The sequence below is a fragment of the Motacilla alba genome, chromosome 8, assembly GCF_015832195.1.
Source record: "Motacilla alba alba isolate MOTALB_02 chromosome 8, Motacilla_alba_V1.0_pri, whole genome shotgun sequence".
Lineage (NCBI taxonomy): Eukaryota > Metazoa > Chordata > Aves > Passeriformes > Motacillidae > Motacilla > Motacilla alba.
In genome coordinates this window covers 11,149,665-11,164,864 of record NC_052023.1, presented here as the reverse complement: position 1 = coordinate 11,164,864, position 15,200 = coordinate 11,149,665, and the positions used below count along the sequence as shown (strand labels likewise).

The 15,200-nt window shown below is 41.6% G+C and overlaps 1 protein-coding gene across 3 annotated transcripts in view; it reads right to left on the bottom strand.

Annotated features, from left to right (window-relative positions):
* Positions 1-15,200, bottom strand: part of ST6GALNAC3 (ST6 N-acetylgalactosaminide alpha-2,6-sialyltransferase 3) — a 220,681-nt gene that overhangs the window by 189,485 nt on the left and 15,996 nt on the right. Inside the window, exon 2 of one of the 3 annotated variants that reach the window (XM_038145009.1) lies at positions 13-64. The exons of the other annotated variants lie outside the window; for them this stretch is intronic. The gene's annotated coding sequence lies outside the window, so the exon portion shown is untranslated. The remainder of the gene's footprint in view (positions 1-12; positions 65-15,200) is intronic. 3 annotated transcript variants of the gene reach the window in all.

The window sequence follows — 15,200 nt, the reverse complement described above, 5'->3', positions numbered from 1 at the left end:
AAGGGCACTCACCACAGCTCTTTAAGTTTTTCTGCTGGAAAAGCAGTACCTGGAAACCCACTCTCTGCAAAAGGAACAAAGAAAGGCTCAGAGCTCCAAGAACATGTACAAAGGTTCCTGAGTTGTCAGCATTAGGAAAATCACAAATGCCAGCGGTTCATGTCCAAAAAGGAGACAGAGGAGTCCTGTACCTTGATTTGAATAAAGGAGAGCCCACCGGGGCACACCCGCGGGGTTTCCTCTCACAAAGTTTTGGAGTGAGATCTTGTCCTGAACTCCCGGCCCATGGTGCCCTCTTCCTTTGCTGAGATACTGGCAATGTAAAGCCTTCCCAAATGACTTGCCCCATATTCCCCCTTAAACCTGTCATTTTAGCCCAAAGTTCAGAGGTTCAGGCTTGTGCAGATCCTTTTTCAGGAGCCAGCCTGCCTGGGCTCTGCAGCAAACCTGCTGCCCAAAGCCAGCAGAGACATTCAGACCATTCCAAAGACCTAAACACCCACACCTTCACCCATCCAATGGTTTGGAAAGACATAAGCACACCTCTCATCAGCATGGAGTTTCTTCTGCTTACCACCTGAAAGCAAAAACAATAGAGCTTGTTGTGCTCCTTGTGTTTCCTTACAGTACAAAAGAGAATCCTCCTGGCTGTTTCTCATGAGAGAGCCTGTGACACTTCCAGAATTCCTCCAAAAGGGATCTGCATTGCAAGGACAGGTTACAGGGCAGCTCTTCTTAAACCCTCATTTTATGTGGCACAGAGAAAAGCTTTGCTGTAGGCAAGAAGTGAGGAATCTAGGTCACACCTTGCAATGAAAAACGCAGACATTTAAGGGATAGAAAGGTTTTGATGTGTTCCATACTGTTTTAAACCATGCCATTCTGTATGGACTCCTGTGAAAAAGATCTTCAACTTGCTCACAAGCAGGATGTAAAATAGCAATTACTTTACACTGATCTTCCACTATTCTCACAAAACTTCTCAGACTCTTGTTTGGGGGTTGGGTTTTGGGGGGTTTTATGTTGGTGGCAGTGTTTTGGGAGAGTTTTTCTTGGGTTTCATGCAGGGCTTTTTTCAGCTCAGCACTGTCCTTGAGTAAGGACAGAAGATAAAATTTTAAGAACAAGAAAGGTTGAGCCACTTGACCCCATCCACAGAGACTGGAATGGAGGATGCCTCTCCTTGGTCCAGAGTTTCATTTTTATAAATGTAGACTTGCCATGGCATTAAAATAAATGCACAGCTATACCGTGCTTTGAACTGGAACAGAGAATATTTTTTGTGGACAGTGGAGCTTCAAAATATATATATAGACGGATCTGTTAACTACAGCTCTTCTTCATTATTTCAAAGACACTCCTATCATTCTTGTTTCTGGACTCTATTTTTCATCAACAAAACTCTTCTACTAGGGATGTGATCCAGTACCAGTGGGTATAGTAATAAAAATTTTAATCTTCCTTATATGCCCAATAATGTCTAAGTTGCTGTCTGGAAAGCTTAAGCTTTTGGAATACCTAGAAAAAGATCAGGAAGTCCAATTTTAAGGGTTAATATCTTTTCTAGACAGTGGGAGGCTATAAACCACTGCTCTCAAGCAACAGATATTGATGTTTAGCTCTTTATTTAATATGCCCAGCATTGAAGCATTTATATCCATTAGATGCCACAATTTCATCTCCCTAAGCAAAATGTGACTTGAAAAAACAGCTTGAAGGTTACAGACACATTTGCAAGTTTTCAACAGAATAGTAACTTAAAAAAAAATCTCTAATACTTAAGTGTAATATATGGCCTTTGCAGTGCTCTTCTACTTACTACAAGGTCTTCGTAATGCAGACACACATGAAGACAGTTTAACATCAGTATTATCAAAAGTATTAACATTTTTAAAAAAGCAAAGAATCAGCAATATCAAAATTATTAAAGAATGCCCTTCTTTGTTTACAAAATGTTGGCTGGCTGATTCTCATGATAAAAGAACATACTATTCTCTAAACAATTTGGTACAGGGGGTTAATCAAGAAAAATGATTGCAAGCAGATCATGCCACATTTACAAAAACCTGAATAATGACTAAAATGAAGGACTTCCCATGTCCCAGCCTAATGGTCAGGTAATGATAATATGGGTTACTTACATAGGAACAAACTTCCTGCCCCCAAGGGCCACATTTGGGGCTTCAATGTACATCAACCTCTTTAAATACAACAGGGGCTACAAAATATCTAGAGATGTTATCCAGGTGAGTGTCAGATTTAATCAGATGGAATGCTACAGTACTATTTTCCACAAACAGTTCACAAACAACTGTCTTTTACTGAAAGAGAAGCTTCTCTTCAGGTAATGGAAGACTTCCCTGGACTGCGCAGAGAGCCTATGCTGAGTATCTTCTTTCCCTAAGTAACTGGGAAAAAAGTATTTGCAGTGGTATGAAGAGGCTAAGGAGGGATAGTTTTTCAGTGTCCATCTCAATAACAGAAATAGGGTGCACCAAGTGAATTTAGAGGTATTTCCTGTGCACGTGGCAGCCCTTGGCACAGGACACAATAAAACTCCGTGGGCTCGTGAGCAGATTGTGTAAGTTCACAAAGTTCATTAAGGGTTATGGAATAAACAGAAACCACTGCAGACTCAGGAGGTCTGCCCTCCAGGATTGCTGAGAGCTGGAAGACAGCAGGGGAAAAACTGTCTGATGCTTGCTTTGGTCTTTTATTTCTGCCAAGTAGGCTGTGGTCTCACCTTTCACAGCCAGGCTTATATGTGCATTAGTGTAATCTCCCTCATTATTATTACAATGATATTCTGAAGTCCTCAGGATGATTGGAGCATTAGACTCCATAAGAACAGGGCTAGAGCTGCTTATGAGATAAAAGGCATCGACGCCTTGCTGGTAGCCCTAAAGCACCTGCACAAAAATGGGAACAGGAGGGATCAGATCTCCACATCTTGCTGCTCAGCACACCCCACACAACAGCTCTGAAAAGCTCAGTCATATCTACAAGTACCTGTTTAAACTAACTCTTTCAAAAATAAACACCACTTCAGGTAAGATACTTGAAAAGCAACTCAGAGGCCTTGGGAGCCTTACAAATAACACACAGGCTCCTTCCTATGATCTAAATTCTCACTGATATCAGAGGAAGAGAAATCAGGCACCAAGGATATTTCCTATTGTCTGCTAAATGCTTAAACTGCTTTTCAAAAATGAGACTGAGCCCCAGCAATCCTGCAAAATTTTTTTTAAACCCCAAGCGTGACAGGCTTTTGTATCGTTGCCCTTTGGGCCAACATGATGCCATCTTCCTTACTTTATGCCTAGCCTTATCAGTCCTGGGAGGGCACTTGGTTTCACAGCTTGAAAATCTGTGCAGAGAAAAACATCTGGCAGCAATCTGAACGTGGCTCCTCTTCAGCTGCCCGATCCACAGTGCACAGGGGGCTTGAATACCCACTGTCCTTACACCTCTCACCAGGCTCCCTGGGGAAGGACAGTAACAAACCACCAAATAACCCCTCAAATTCATAGAGCAGTCTCTGAAACAGATTAGTATTTTCAGTTAATATTCCTAATTTCTAAGATTCAGGGCCTGGATTTCAGTTCTTCTAACAGCAGTAGATGTATGACTGGCAGAAGCAGGTTCACAAAGAAGGAAAAAACCCCAAACCTGTTCCCCCCACTCTCCCCACAACTCCTTCTGTTCACACTCTAGCATCAGGACTGACAAAAACACCCAACAGATTAGTTGGAGAGGAAAAAAAAGCCAAACAACAAAACCCAGAGACTGCAATTGCTATGAAGTATGTCCTACACAATACAAAAATATTGACACTGCACCCAGCCATCTTCTGGGATATTCTGTGGCATATGGGAAGCTCCAGTGGCACAGGCACACATCTACCAGAGACTGGAGAGACCAGGACAATGCAGATTTTACTGTGCTGTGTGCACCTTTCACACGTGTCACCACACTTCTGTGTGGTCTCTGCCACCAGGAACCAAAGAGCCTTTTCTCCAGTTCATCACCAGCCTTAATTCCCATATTGTAGAAAAGCAGGATTCTGTTTGTGGTAGAAACATGAAGAGCAATAGACAAAGGAAAAGAGCAGGATGGCTGAAAAGTCAAACACCGTGAGAACAGCTGCCAGACAGATAAATCTGTAGCAAATAAGAGTTCTTATTTTAACATCTGTCAATACCATACCATCTTAAAAAGGAGAGCAAGCGAGGCAGGAGCATAAAACAAGGATCTGAGGCTTCTGAGATGGGTTAATAGAAGATTCACAGAATAAATGAATAAAAGGCACAAGGTGAAATCTAAGCCAAATAATGTCAGTATCTTGAGAAGAACTGCACACAGTTGTGTTGACACTGCTGAGAAGATGACAAATCTCCTAATGTATCAGGCACAAATATTTTCTCATGCAGTCAGACATGCAAGACTTCTTACCCCACTGAGCTTCCTTTTCTGCTAGCAAGAGGATTAAGGTCCAATCTAGTCAATGAGCTTCTTCCCATTGACTTTTATGAGCTCTGGGCTTGTGTGTCATGGCCAACACATGTTGAGCAGCATTTGTCTTGTCACCATCCAAACAGAAAATTATTTCAGGCTTTTGCATATCCATTTACTGAATCAGAAAGAAAGCAATTTTGCTAACAGCAGTAGAAAATAGCTGGGAGGAGAGGAGACAAAATTAATTCTGGACCTTAAAAAGCCAAATTACTGAGCTATTCAGTCAGTAATTGACACACTAAAATATAATAAGGAGTCCTAAAGACTGAATTCCCTGAAATCACCTGAACAGCCTTTACATTCCAATGGGAGGAAAAGGGGGAAGGGAGCCAGGACAGAACAAGCCAGACTTGCACATGTACAACCAGACCCAGTATCAAACTGTCTGTCAGGCTGGACATTTTGTTTCAGTGTACAAAGAACTGAACAGGACATCCTGGATTAATTCAAATTATGACCAATACAAATGACAGCATGTCTAATAAATTCCTGTGTGCTCACAATGCTCAGAAGATAACATCACAGTACAGTCAAACTAGAATTCAAAGGCCTGAACAGGAGAGAGTATTTCTCCTCCATGCTTGAGCTACCTGATCTTTTCTCTGTGGTGGCCAGTGAGACCACCCAAGGGAATGGCCTGAGCCGTGCCAGGGGAAGTTTAGGTCAGATAGTAGAAAAAGGTTCTTCACTCACATGGGGGTTGGACCCTGGAACAGGCTCCCCAGGGCAATGGGCACAGCAGCAACCTGACAAAGCTCAAGAAGCGTTTGGACAACCGTCTCAGGCACATGGTGTGGATTTGGGGGATGGTCCTGTGCAGGGCCAGGAGTCAGTGATCCTTGTGGGTCCCTTCCAACTCAGTTGATTCTGTGAACTCATTAACTGAAAGGAATCCAGTCTTTTACAACGTTCCTTTACTTAAAGCACTTTTCTACAGGTAGATTTCATGACAACACACTTGAGTCATTACTGTAACAAAGAGTGCAGAAAATTTGTACTAGCAACACTGAACAGCAACTACTTGTGAGAAATGCAAAAATGAAGGAAAACTGAAAGGAGAAGTTACAGAAAGATGTTCTACAAACATACAGCTGTTTGGTTGGTTTTGGACTTTCTTAAGAAACCACAAGACAGAGACAAAAACCTCTAATACCTCATCAAGTAGCTTAAATTTATGGGCTGCAGACCACTTTTTGAACATAGAATGGCTTACAGAAATGGATTAATTCTGTTCACCTGTGCTTTGCATTCGAACATATCCTGCCAGTACAAGATTCTTCATTTTTATCTGAAGGAGTGAACAACTGCCTGCATCTCCATGCTCTTTCTCAGTAATGGTAACAGTCACTACCTTATGCTTCCAACACTCTCATGATCTGCTGCCTCTGCTTCCAGGGCATAGTTATAGAGAAAGTATTTTCCATGTTTACTCGTATTTCTTCTGTCGTGCATGCAGTATTACATTCAAAATTTTGTATGCTCTCTGCAGATACAACCCTTGAAAAAATATTTTGACATTTGTTTCTGTTTCCAAACTACAACTCCAAATTAATTTTCATCATATATTGCTAAAAAAATAACCAAACAACAAAACCCAACAAAAAAGCCCCACATGCACACCAAAAAAAAAAAAAAGAAAAAAAAAATCCACTAAACAACCAGGGGCATAATCTACACGCAGCTGCACATTCTGAAGGTACTTTCAGCTAAGCTTTTCAATTATAAATTATTCATGTGTGATATACACTATTTTACAGAACAGCAATCAAAACGAAGGGTGAGGGTTTTTCTTCTTTGTAGGCTGCTTATAAATATCCATACTCAGCTCTGCAGACCAACATCCTTGCCTCAGACAAGGCCTTTAGTGGGTTTTATGATATCAACAAAAATACTTTTTGCATCCACGGTGTGCCTAAAATCTGTCTCAGATGCCACCCCCACATACAAATCCCATTCATGAAGCTCTAATCAGACTCCTTTAGCTTCCACAAGGGCACACTGGCAGGGTCATTAAAGCAACTGGCTGAGGCTCAAAATAGTTTGAGGGTCAGCCAAGAAATGTAATAATTAAATCTATTGGCACTGCTGGAAAAGGAAACAAAAAGACATGACTGCTAGAATGGGATGAAGACCTTGCCCCATGCAGCTCCCAGCCCCACCCTGTCCTTGGGTTTCTGACCACATCTCTGCTCCAGGTTCTTGTTTCCTTCAGCAAGATTACTCTGCCAGACAAACTAGCTCTTCTGGATATTCACAGCCCAGATAGCAGTCATATTAGCCACAACCATGAAGATCAGCTTGAATATGACAATATGCCCTATTTATTCTTTCTCTAACTGAAGACTTCTCTGGCCTCTAAAGAAGAAAAACTGTTTTCATTGCTGACAGGTATGCTATACAAAAAAAAAAAAAAAAAGGAAAGGACATTATTCTCAGAGAAAGGTACAAATCCATCTCCAAATATCAGTCTTCAAATATATCAAGCATCCATCTTTGGCTGGAATATAAGGCAGGATAACTTTCAAAATGTCAGAGTGCTACATGCATTGTTTTCCTAGATGATGGCTCCTCTGAAGTAGGCTTTAGTGTCATCTTTTCCACAGTACTAATGTATACAGGTGAGTCCCCACAACTGCTTTTACCAGTAATTGCGAACTACAGGAAGCACCACACTACACACTGACTAAATGTCTTGAACATCATCATCTACAATGACTTCTAAGGAACTGGGGGGAGAAAAAAAGAAAAAGAAAAAAACCACAATCAAACCTGTGTTTTTTGATGGTGTTTGAGTAACTTACACTCTTCAAACAATTACAAAGTGTTAGCAACACCAAGCCCTACTAGCAATGCATTCATTTTAAGAGGCAGAACATAGCTTACTAAACTGCTTTACGTATGTTCAATAAATCATTTATAATGAAGTGTGAAACCCTTAGGAAAAAATAAATACAATAAATTAGGTTCATTTGGTAAATGCAGCTATTGACTAAGTATTTAATAAAGCACTCATAACACAGCATATGAAACATTTGTTTATAGCATCACATGCTTACTAAACTATTCACCACTGAAACAGACAAACTTTAATAAAAACTCACTAAATTTAAATCTGAATATTATTGACCTGCTCTAGTTGTTAAATACATCATTCATAACACATTTCATGAAACATTTATTCCCAGTTATGCAGCCCTCAAAACAAACACATTTTCACAGCAGTTGGAACAGCACCAGTCTTCTCTGCAGTAACTACTTCATAGCTCATGATGAATGTATGTTGTGGTTTGAGAGAAAGTGAGTTTTTGGGAGGTGGTGGTGGTCAAACCAATAGGTGCCCAGATGTGGATATTGGCACCTAGTTTGACCATTGAGGATGTGGATACGCCTCTGAGAACACAGGGGTTAAAAGCGAGGAACTCCCAGGGGAACGATCTCTTGGTTCCGGTCGGTGGAGAAGGTCAGACCTCCCCTGCCCGGCTTCGGGCTGGGCAGGGGAGGGGAAAGCCACGAGGCCAAGGGAGGTGGGCTGGAGCCATGGGCAGAGACGGGAGGCGATGGCTTAGATAAGAGTGAGTTCCCCACAGAGACGGAAGGGTGGAAGAACTCGGAGAGGCAGTGGGCAGCCCCCCTTTCTCAAGAGGAAGAGAGAGAAAGAGAGAGGTGCCAGTGCTATCTCGAAACTTGATAGCACCGGCCTGGCCGAGGAAGAGAAGTGGGGGGGCAATGGGAAGAGTGCCCAGCGGAGCCAGTGTGGGAGTTCGAGATGAGCAGAGACTGTGATTTTAACCCTTCTGTGGGACGGTGGAAACCTTGCAGGTGCTAGTCCTCCGGGAGTTGAAGGAGGAGAGAGACGGATAAGAGAAAACGTGCAAGTGTGATGCAGAGTTGTGCAAGTGAAGAAGGACTGAGAGAAGTTGAGAAAAATCCTAGGTGGAGGAGATGATGGAGTGGCTTTTAGCTGGACTTTTCTTGTATAGCCATAAACAGAATCTTTCCTATGATACAGAGACCGCATTTTAGGGGGAGGCGGCGCCAAAGGAGTGATGTGAGCAGACAGGACAGGTGATGAAGTGATGGTGAGACCCCTCGGCCCCAGGGGGTGAAATATTGGGGGGGACTGGTGTCCCGAAAAGGTGAGAGACTGTCGTTTCCTCCTGGAACTGGGCGAAGCATCCTTGAAAGGGGAAACCCTAAAAGCAGCTCTGGTCCATGTGCAGTGGTGAGAGCACTGAACATGGAAGGAAGAAGTCACGAAGGTGGTGCTGAGTGACGGGGAAACACAGCTGGACTCGGCCGTGTTTTCCAGGGGAATTTGCCTGTAGTAGCACAAGGAGGACTCCTCTCTCCTTGATAAAATGAGAGGTAATTGTCGGAAGGGTGGAGATGGACTGAGTTGATTATTTGAAGGGTGATAGACTGGATTAAGATCTAAGGTTTTGTTTCATGCTGTGGAAATTGAGTGGGGAGAGGAAGAATGATTAAAAGGTTTTCATTCTGCTCTGTGTGTTAATTTTATTGTAGTTATATAATAATAATTTTTTTTTTCTTGTTTACAAGTAGAGGCCTGCTTTGCTCTGTCTCTAATCGCATCTCACAGCAGACACCAGGGGAGAATAGGTTTTCATAGGGGCACTGGCATTAAGCCAGCGTCAAACCATGACAATGTATTAACAATTTATAGGCCATCCTGACTTCAGACAGAGACATTCCTTTGGATACCCAGCAGAACTGAACAGCAGGGTAGAGAAAACCACAGGAACACCATGCCCTGGGAGACTTCCAGAGTAAAATCCCTACTCTCTCTGGTCCTGGAAGGATCCTTTAAAACAGGGGGCTGGTTCTTATTTGTCTTTGAACTCCTGCAACTACCTTAAGACATGCTAGTTTCACTCGCAGATTTTCAAAGCTTACCTTCTGTTTCTACTGTGTATTTATGTCTTAGAAGTGGGCAGTGCTTTGAACTCCATTTTAGAAAGCAAGCTGGTGCAGCACCTCTGGTATGACACAGTTAAAGGGTCAAGATCCAGCACTTCCAAACAGCTTAAAAAGTTAACCAGGAAAAAAAAAATCTCCATCAAGTAAGGTGGTATTAAACACCTTTTTTTTTTGTTTTGTTGAATCATGATTTGCATGTAATAATTTAATTCTTCATTATTCAAACATCAGTCATCCCCCAAATAAAAGATGCAGGTGCAACCACTGCTACATTTCCTGGCAAATCACCACCACCCACCTTGACCTTGGGACACAGCTTTGTCACTGCATCTGATTTCAATTAAGCTGTGCTTTTTTCTTGGAAATGCTGTGCAGAGCATTAGCTGTTACCTTGAAGCTTCAGTAAGAGCAGAAGTTCTGCAGAATTCAAATCTGCTCATTCTTACTCCAGGGAACCCTTGCTGTTGTTAATGAAGTTGTGCCTATTTACCCAGAAATCTGGTTATTGGTAGCAAATAAAATATGCAAAACAATAATATTCATTTTTAAGGAGCTCTGTGCTGCATCTTTTATACCATGGAAATGTGTTCTGACTTAGAGAAGCATGCAAGCCTGTTGTCAACACCTCTGTAGGGTGACTCAGTACTGCTCAAAATACTTCCTGTATTTATTTCTCTGTCCCAACACTATTCCCTTCCTATTCTTTTCCCATAGCAAAATTTTTTTCCAGCCTGTCCTTTGGAGTACACAGTTTGCTTCAAAAGCAACAAAACAACATAAAATGTCTTCAAATCCCTGAATGGCTAGAAAAAAATACTTAAAACACTTAAGGTAAACCCAATTCCTGATGTCAGGACAACCAGGAGTCTCATTACTGAAACTGAAGAATTCTGCACGTATCTGCCCTGGAAGGACTATCCTGAAGCAAGAATTGTGAAAAAAATCAGAGCACAAATTTTTAATCTTTTTTTTTTAACTTACTATACTGCTCTGGTATGAGCAGAGCTTAAGAAAGAAGCGAGAGCCTTTATTCTGGGCAGTACAGGTCAAGCCTCACAGAAAGCAGGCTAATTAATCCCATTTGAGTATGATCAGAGCTGACCTTGCACAAGTTTCCTAGAAATATGCAAAAGCCTAGACAAGAAGAATTCAAACTAAGAGACTAAAACTTCAAATTCTTATAGCTGATCAGAAATTTCTATTGTTGTTAAACCACTTGCAGTGAAAAAATACCTTGTCCCATTACCAAATAAAAATGTTAATAAATAAATAAAATTATCATCTGCAGTCTCCTATTTTCCTAGATTCTAAATTTAAGTAGAAGGCTCAAAAAAGAGCAGATTAATCAAAAAGATCCTTTTGAGATACTGTCCTTGACAGTTAAGTTAGACTTTGACATGATACAGCCACTTGGCAAATTGAATCAAACCCTTGTTTGCTTAGATGAAAACCAAATGAGAGACAAACTGGATTTAAGACAGAAAATTATTCTGACTTATAAGTCTCTGCTTATCATTTTGTCAGGTTTTTTTTTTTTTTTGTAAGTTTTCCTTAAAATGCCAGAGAGAGCTGCAGGAGACAACAGTACTGTTCAATCTAGGTGTCAGTAAAAGCAATGGTTTCACTCGTCCTTTAGTTCATATCCTTTACTGAAAGAAGATTTTGAAAGGTTTTGGAGTGAGGAAAAAGACTGGAAATATCTCTAACTACTGCTCCAGAGCAGCAAACCTAAGAGAGAGTTTTGTCTTAAGCCACAGAAGAAAAAATTCTGATCCATTAAGCACAGAACAGCAACCAAACCAACCAACTGACAGAAAGCAGAGTTTATTTACAGCTTCTCTAAGGTGGAACGCCAACCTTTCAGCTAGAAAATCTGGAGTATTTTGTTGCTCTTGAATATGAAGGCCTGAACTGCTAAAAAAGAGCTTTATTCCGGTCAAGTGTAGTAATCCACTTATGGCCTCCAGTCTAATTCTAAGAAAATATTAAGAACAGTGTACCTGTATTAGAGAAACTCTGAGGGAAAAAAAAAAGTTTAGGAAATGAAAAAAGCATTGAGAAGCCAGAAACTACATCCAGAAAGACAGGGGATATGAGAGAAGGTCTGTAGTGACATTGGCCCTTCTTATCTGTTCATTAGAACGTGGACAGGCATGCAAGCACACATTAAAGGCCAGTCTTACAAACAAATCTACTTTAAATTGTGCATATTTTCCACTGAGAGTAAGTCTACAAAAATTATGTAATAAATGTGACTCTGTGGCTGTGGGATGCTTGCTGAAATTCTACAACTTGTGTGTTTGATTTCTGTCTTTGTGCCAAAGCAAAAATAAAGCATTTACTTCCAGAACCAGAGGATGCAAAGCATACAACACCCCACTATTTACAAAGTTTGTCTGAGAACCTGGACTAAGTTTAGTTTTCAAACCAAAAAGACGAAACATGGCAGCATATTAGCCAGAGGATGGTAATTTGAACTTTTCCAGATGACAAATGAGAGATGCTTACAGGAGAGCCAAAACTGCATTGAAGCAAAGAATTGAGACCATCATGTTAGAATGAATTAATTTCTCAGACACCAGTTAATTGACCTTTCATTCAAAACAAACATCCTACTTTACCAGTAAGCACTCCAGCAGACAGTTGATTTTAAGCTATGGTGAACAAATGGCAAATAAAAAAAATTTAAAAAAAAAAAGAAAAAAATTGTTGGCAATATATTTGCATCATAATCCTCAAGAAAAATGTAAGATGAGAACAAAGCAGAGCATTTCTCTGACTCCTCTGAAACTTGCCAGACTTTGTTTGGGCACATCTAGCAGTCATAATCCATGAACAATATTGTACATTCCACCATTCCAGTAAATAAAATGTTGTGAAATTCAAGTAACACTCTTGTCACACACAGCTTGGCTTAAGCAGAACTCAGTTTCCTGTGCCTGCACTACAACCCTTGAGGAACAAGGAAAGGTGCAGATTTCAGCAGAAGCAGACAGCTGGGATAAATCACTTCTGTTTATCATACTCATATCTATTAAAGGCATACGTATCAAGGATTCCATCATGTATCCCTAATACTAAAAAACCTCTAGAGAATTTTCACACCAGTAATAAGCTATAAACCTCACTGCAGGTAACCTCTCTTCTATTACATCAAGCTTAACCTTCTTGGTGAAAAAGTTAATAACCCTGAATATAGGTTTTTAATAGGGTCCTTTGGAAAAATGGGGCAGGATGAGAGAGTGAACTGCAGAAAGAAAAGCTGAAAAGAAAAGGACTGAGTTTGCACTCACTTTCACAAACCATCAAATTACTAGAGGCTCATCAGTCTAGCTAGATTTTCCTATCTCGTTGAACAAAGGCAGAAAAAGAAGAGTTACAGTCCACCACTTGAGAAAATGCTCAACTGAGTGCACTATGCATGAACAAATTAAATTTAGGTTCTAGGACAAAAAGCCCTGTCACATTAAAATTTTCTGCCAAATACAACCCTTCAAGCATTCTCAAGAGTAATGCAAATTGTAATTCCTTTCAGGAGAAGTTTGCACTTAATTGTAGAGACCTTGAAAAAAGATCAGGATGCCACACTTAAAATAGCCAGACAGCAATTTATTCGTGTCCTAAGCCAATTGGTAAATGGTTTCTCTACTAATGACTGAGGGGCCACTGCTTCCATTTCTTCCATCTACCCCTCTACATAAATTAAACTTCCAGTGTTTTTACCTTCTGGATCTCAGCAAGATTAATGAAAGAACCAAAAAGTCTTGGCCCGCCCACAGGTGAGGGTGATTCTGTTAACACAGCTATTAGACATGCTTCAGTAAACCCACTACATACGGTACACTACAATTAACCTTATGAATGGCAGCAGCAGCATTGAAGAAATCATAAAATTGAGGAATAATTAAGACTGGGAGACCTCTGGAGATCATCTTGCCAAGCGTCCTGCCTAAAGCAGGCCTAATTTCAAAGTCACATCAGATTGCTCAGGGCCTTGTCAGGTTGAGTTTACACTATTTCTGAGGCTGTTTTTGCCAGTGTCAGTAACATTCCAGTCTTGCTGCATATTTCTCTCCTTATATTCAGTTGGAATTTTCCTTGTTGCAGCTTATGGTGCTTCCCACTATGCTCCTGTGAGAAAAACCTGCTTGCATCTCTTCTAACCCTTCTGGAGGTAGCACTCTGCCAAAAGCTACTCCCCAGGTCTCTGCTCTTCCAGGCTAGGCAAACCCAGTTGCCTCAGACTCACAAGATTTTTCTTTTCTAACAACTAGGACATTAGTGGGTGGTTATCTGCCTCCCTCCATCCTTTGCAAATCTCAGACTTCGGGGATTTTTCACTTTTAATTTCAGTTCCTCTTAAAAGAGAGCACACACATCCCAACTTCCCATACACACAGAAATGCCTGCTACTTGTTCTAGGGAATGGGGGCAGCAGACAGACTTCCATAGCAGCTGATCACAGAACCACAGATGAACTAGGTTGGAAAAGAGCATCCAGTCCAGACCAGAGCATCCACCTTTGAGAGCATCCAGTCCAACCTATGACTTAACACCTCCTCATCAACTAAACCACGGCACTGAGTGCCACATCCAGGGACAGTGACCCCACCACCTCCCTGGGCAGATGAAGTGTCCAATCACTCTTTCAGTGAAGAATTTTTTCCTAACATCTAAACTTCCCCTGGCACAATTTAAGACTGCGTCCTCTTGTTCTGTCAGTTATTGCCTGGGAGAAGAGACTGACTCCCACCTGACTACAACCACCTTTCACCTTTCAACCTTTCAGAGTTGTAGAGAGCAGTAAGGTCACCCCAGAGCCTCCTTTTCTCCAGGCTGAACACCCCCAGCTCCCTCAGCCTTGTGTTGCCCTCCAAGCCCCTCACCAGCCATGCTGCCCCGCTCTGGAGATGTTCGAGCATCTCAACATCCTTGTTAAACTGAGGGGCTCAGAAGTGGACACAAACTGGATCCAACAAGTCTGCTCCCATTTGTTTTGCCGCACTCCAGAATTACTCTTGGCCTGTGTCAGGAAAAGAACAGGGCAAGCCCTGACCTCCACTGGGTGCCTACATTTACCAGGGAAGAGGCAAGCTCTAAAAATCCATAGTTAAAGGCTTCTCTTTTCAAGAGAGGCCTTAATTAAGCCAGATGACAGGCTGTCATTACAAGAAATGCCTTCGGGCAACCTCATTTATTGAGCCTTCCCAGGTGGCACCCGCTGCTGGCTTTTGGAGCGGCAGCACAGCCCCACCACGCTGGCACAGGACAGCCTGGGGGCACGCACTGCGCCTGGTGTTCGTGGAACACTGTTTGCTTCCACAGAGCAAGAGGCAAAACAAAACATTTCGATCTGTATCTTGTTAACCGACACACATAAAACAAACAGGGTTGTAACACAGAAAGGAGAAGCCAACTTTTCTTTCCTCTCATGACAAAAACAGTTCTGGAACCCTGGTGACGCTGTCTTTGGCATTATGCATACAGTGCCATGCAATCCCACCTGTGCCATGAATTACCAACAGTCTAAGCTACAAATTAACACCAAGAAAACATTCAAAGTGCAGCCCCTCTCACAGCTCTGCAGTAAATATTACTGCACTTGCCTACATTTGTTTAGTGCTTCAATAGCAACAATAACATTAAAACAGGAAAAAAAAAAGCCCAGACTACAATTCTGATATTTCTTCCTAATGGTTGACATCTTCCAGTCTGTCTATGACTTCTCATTCTCCCACTTCAGTGCT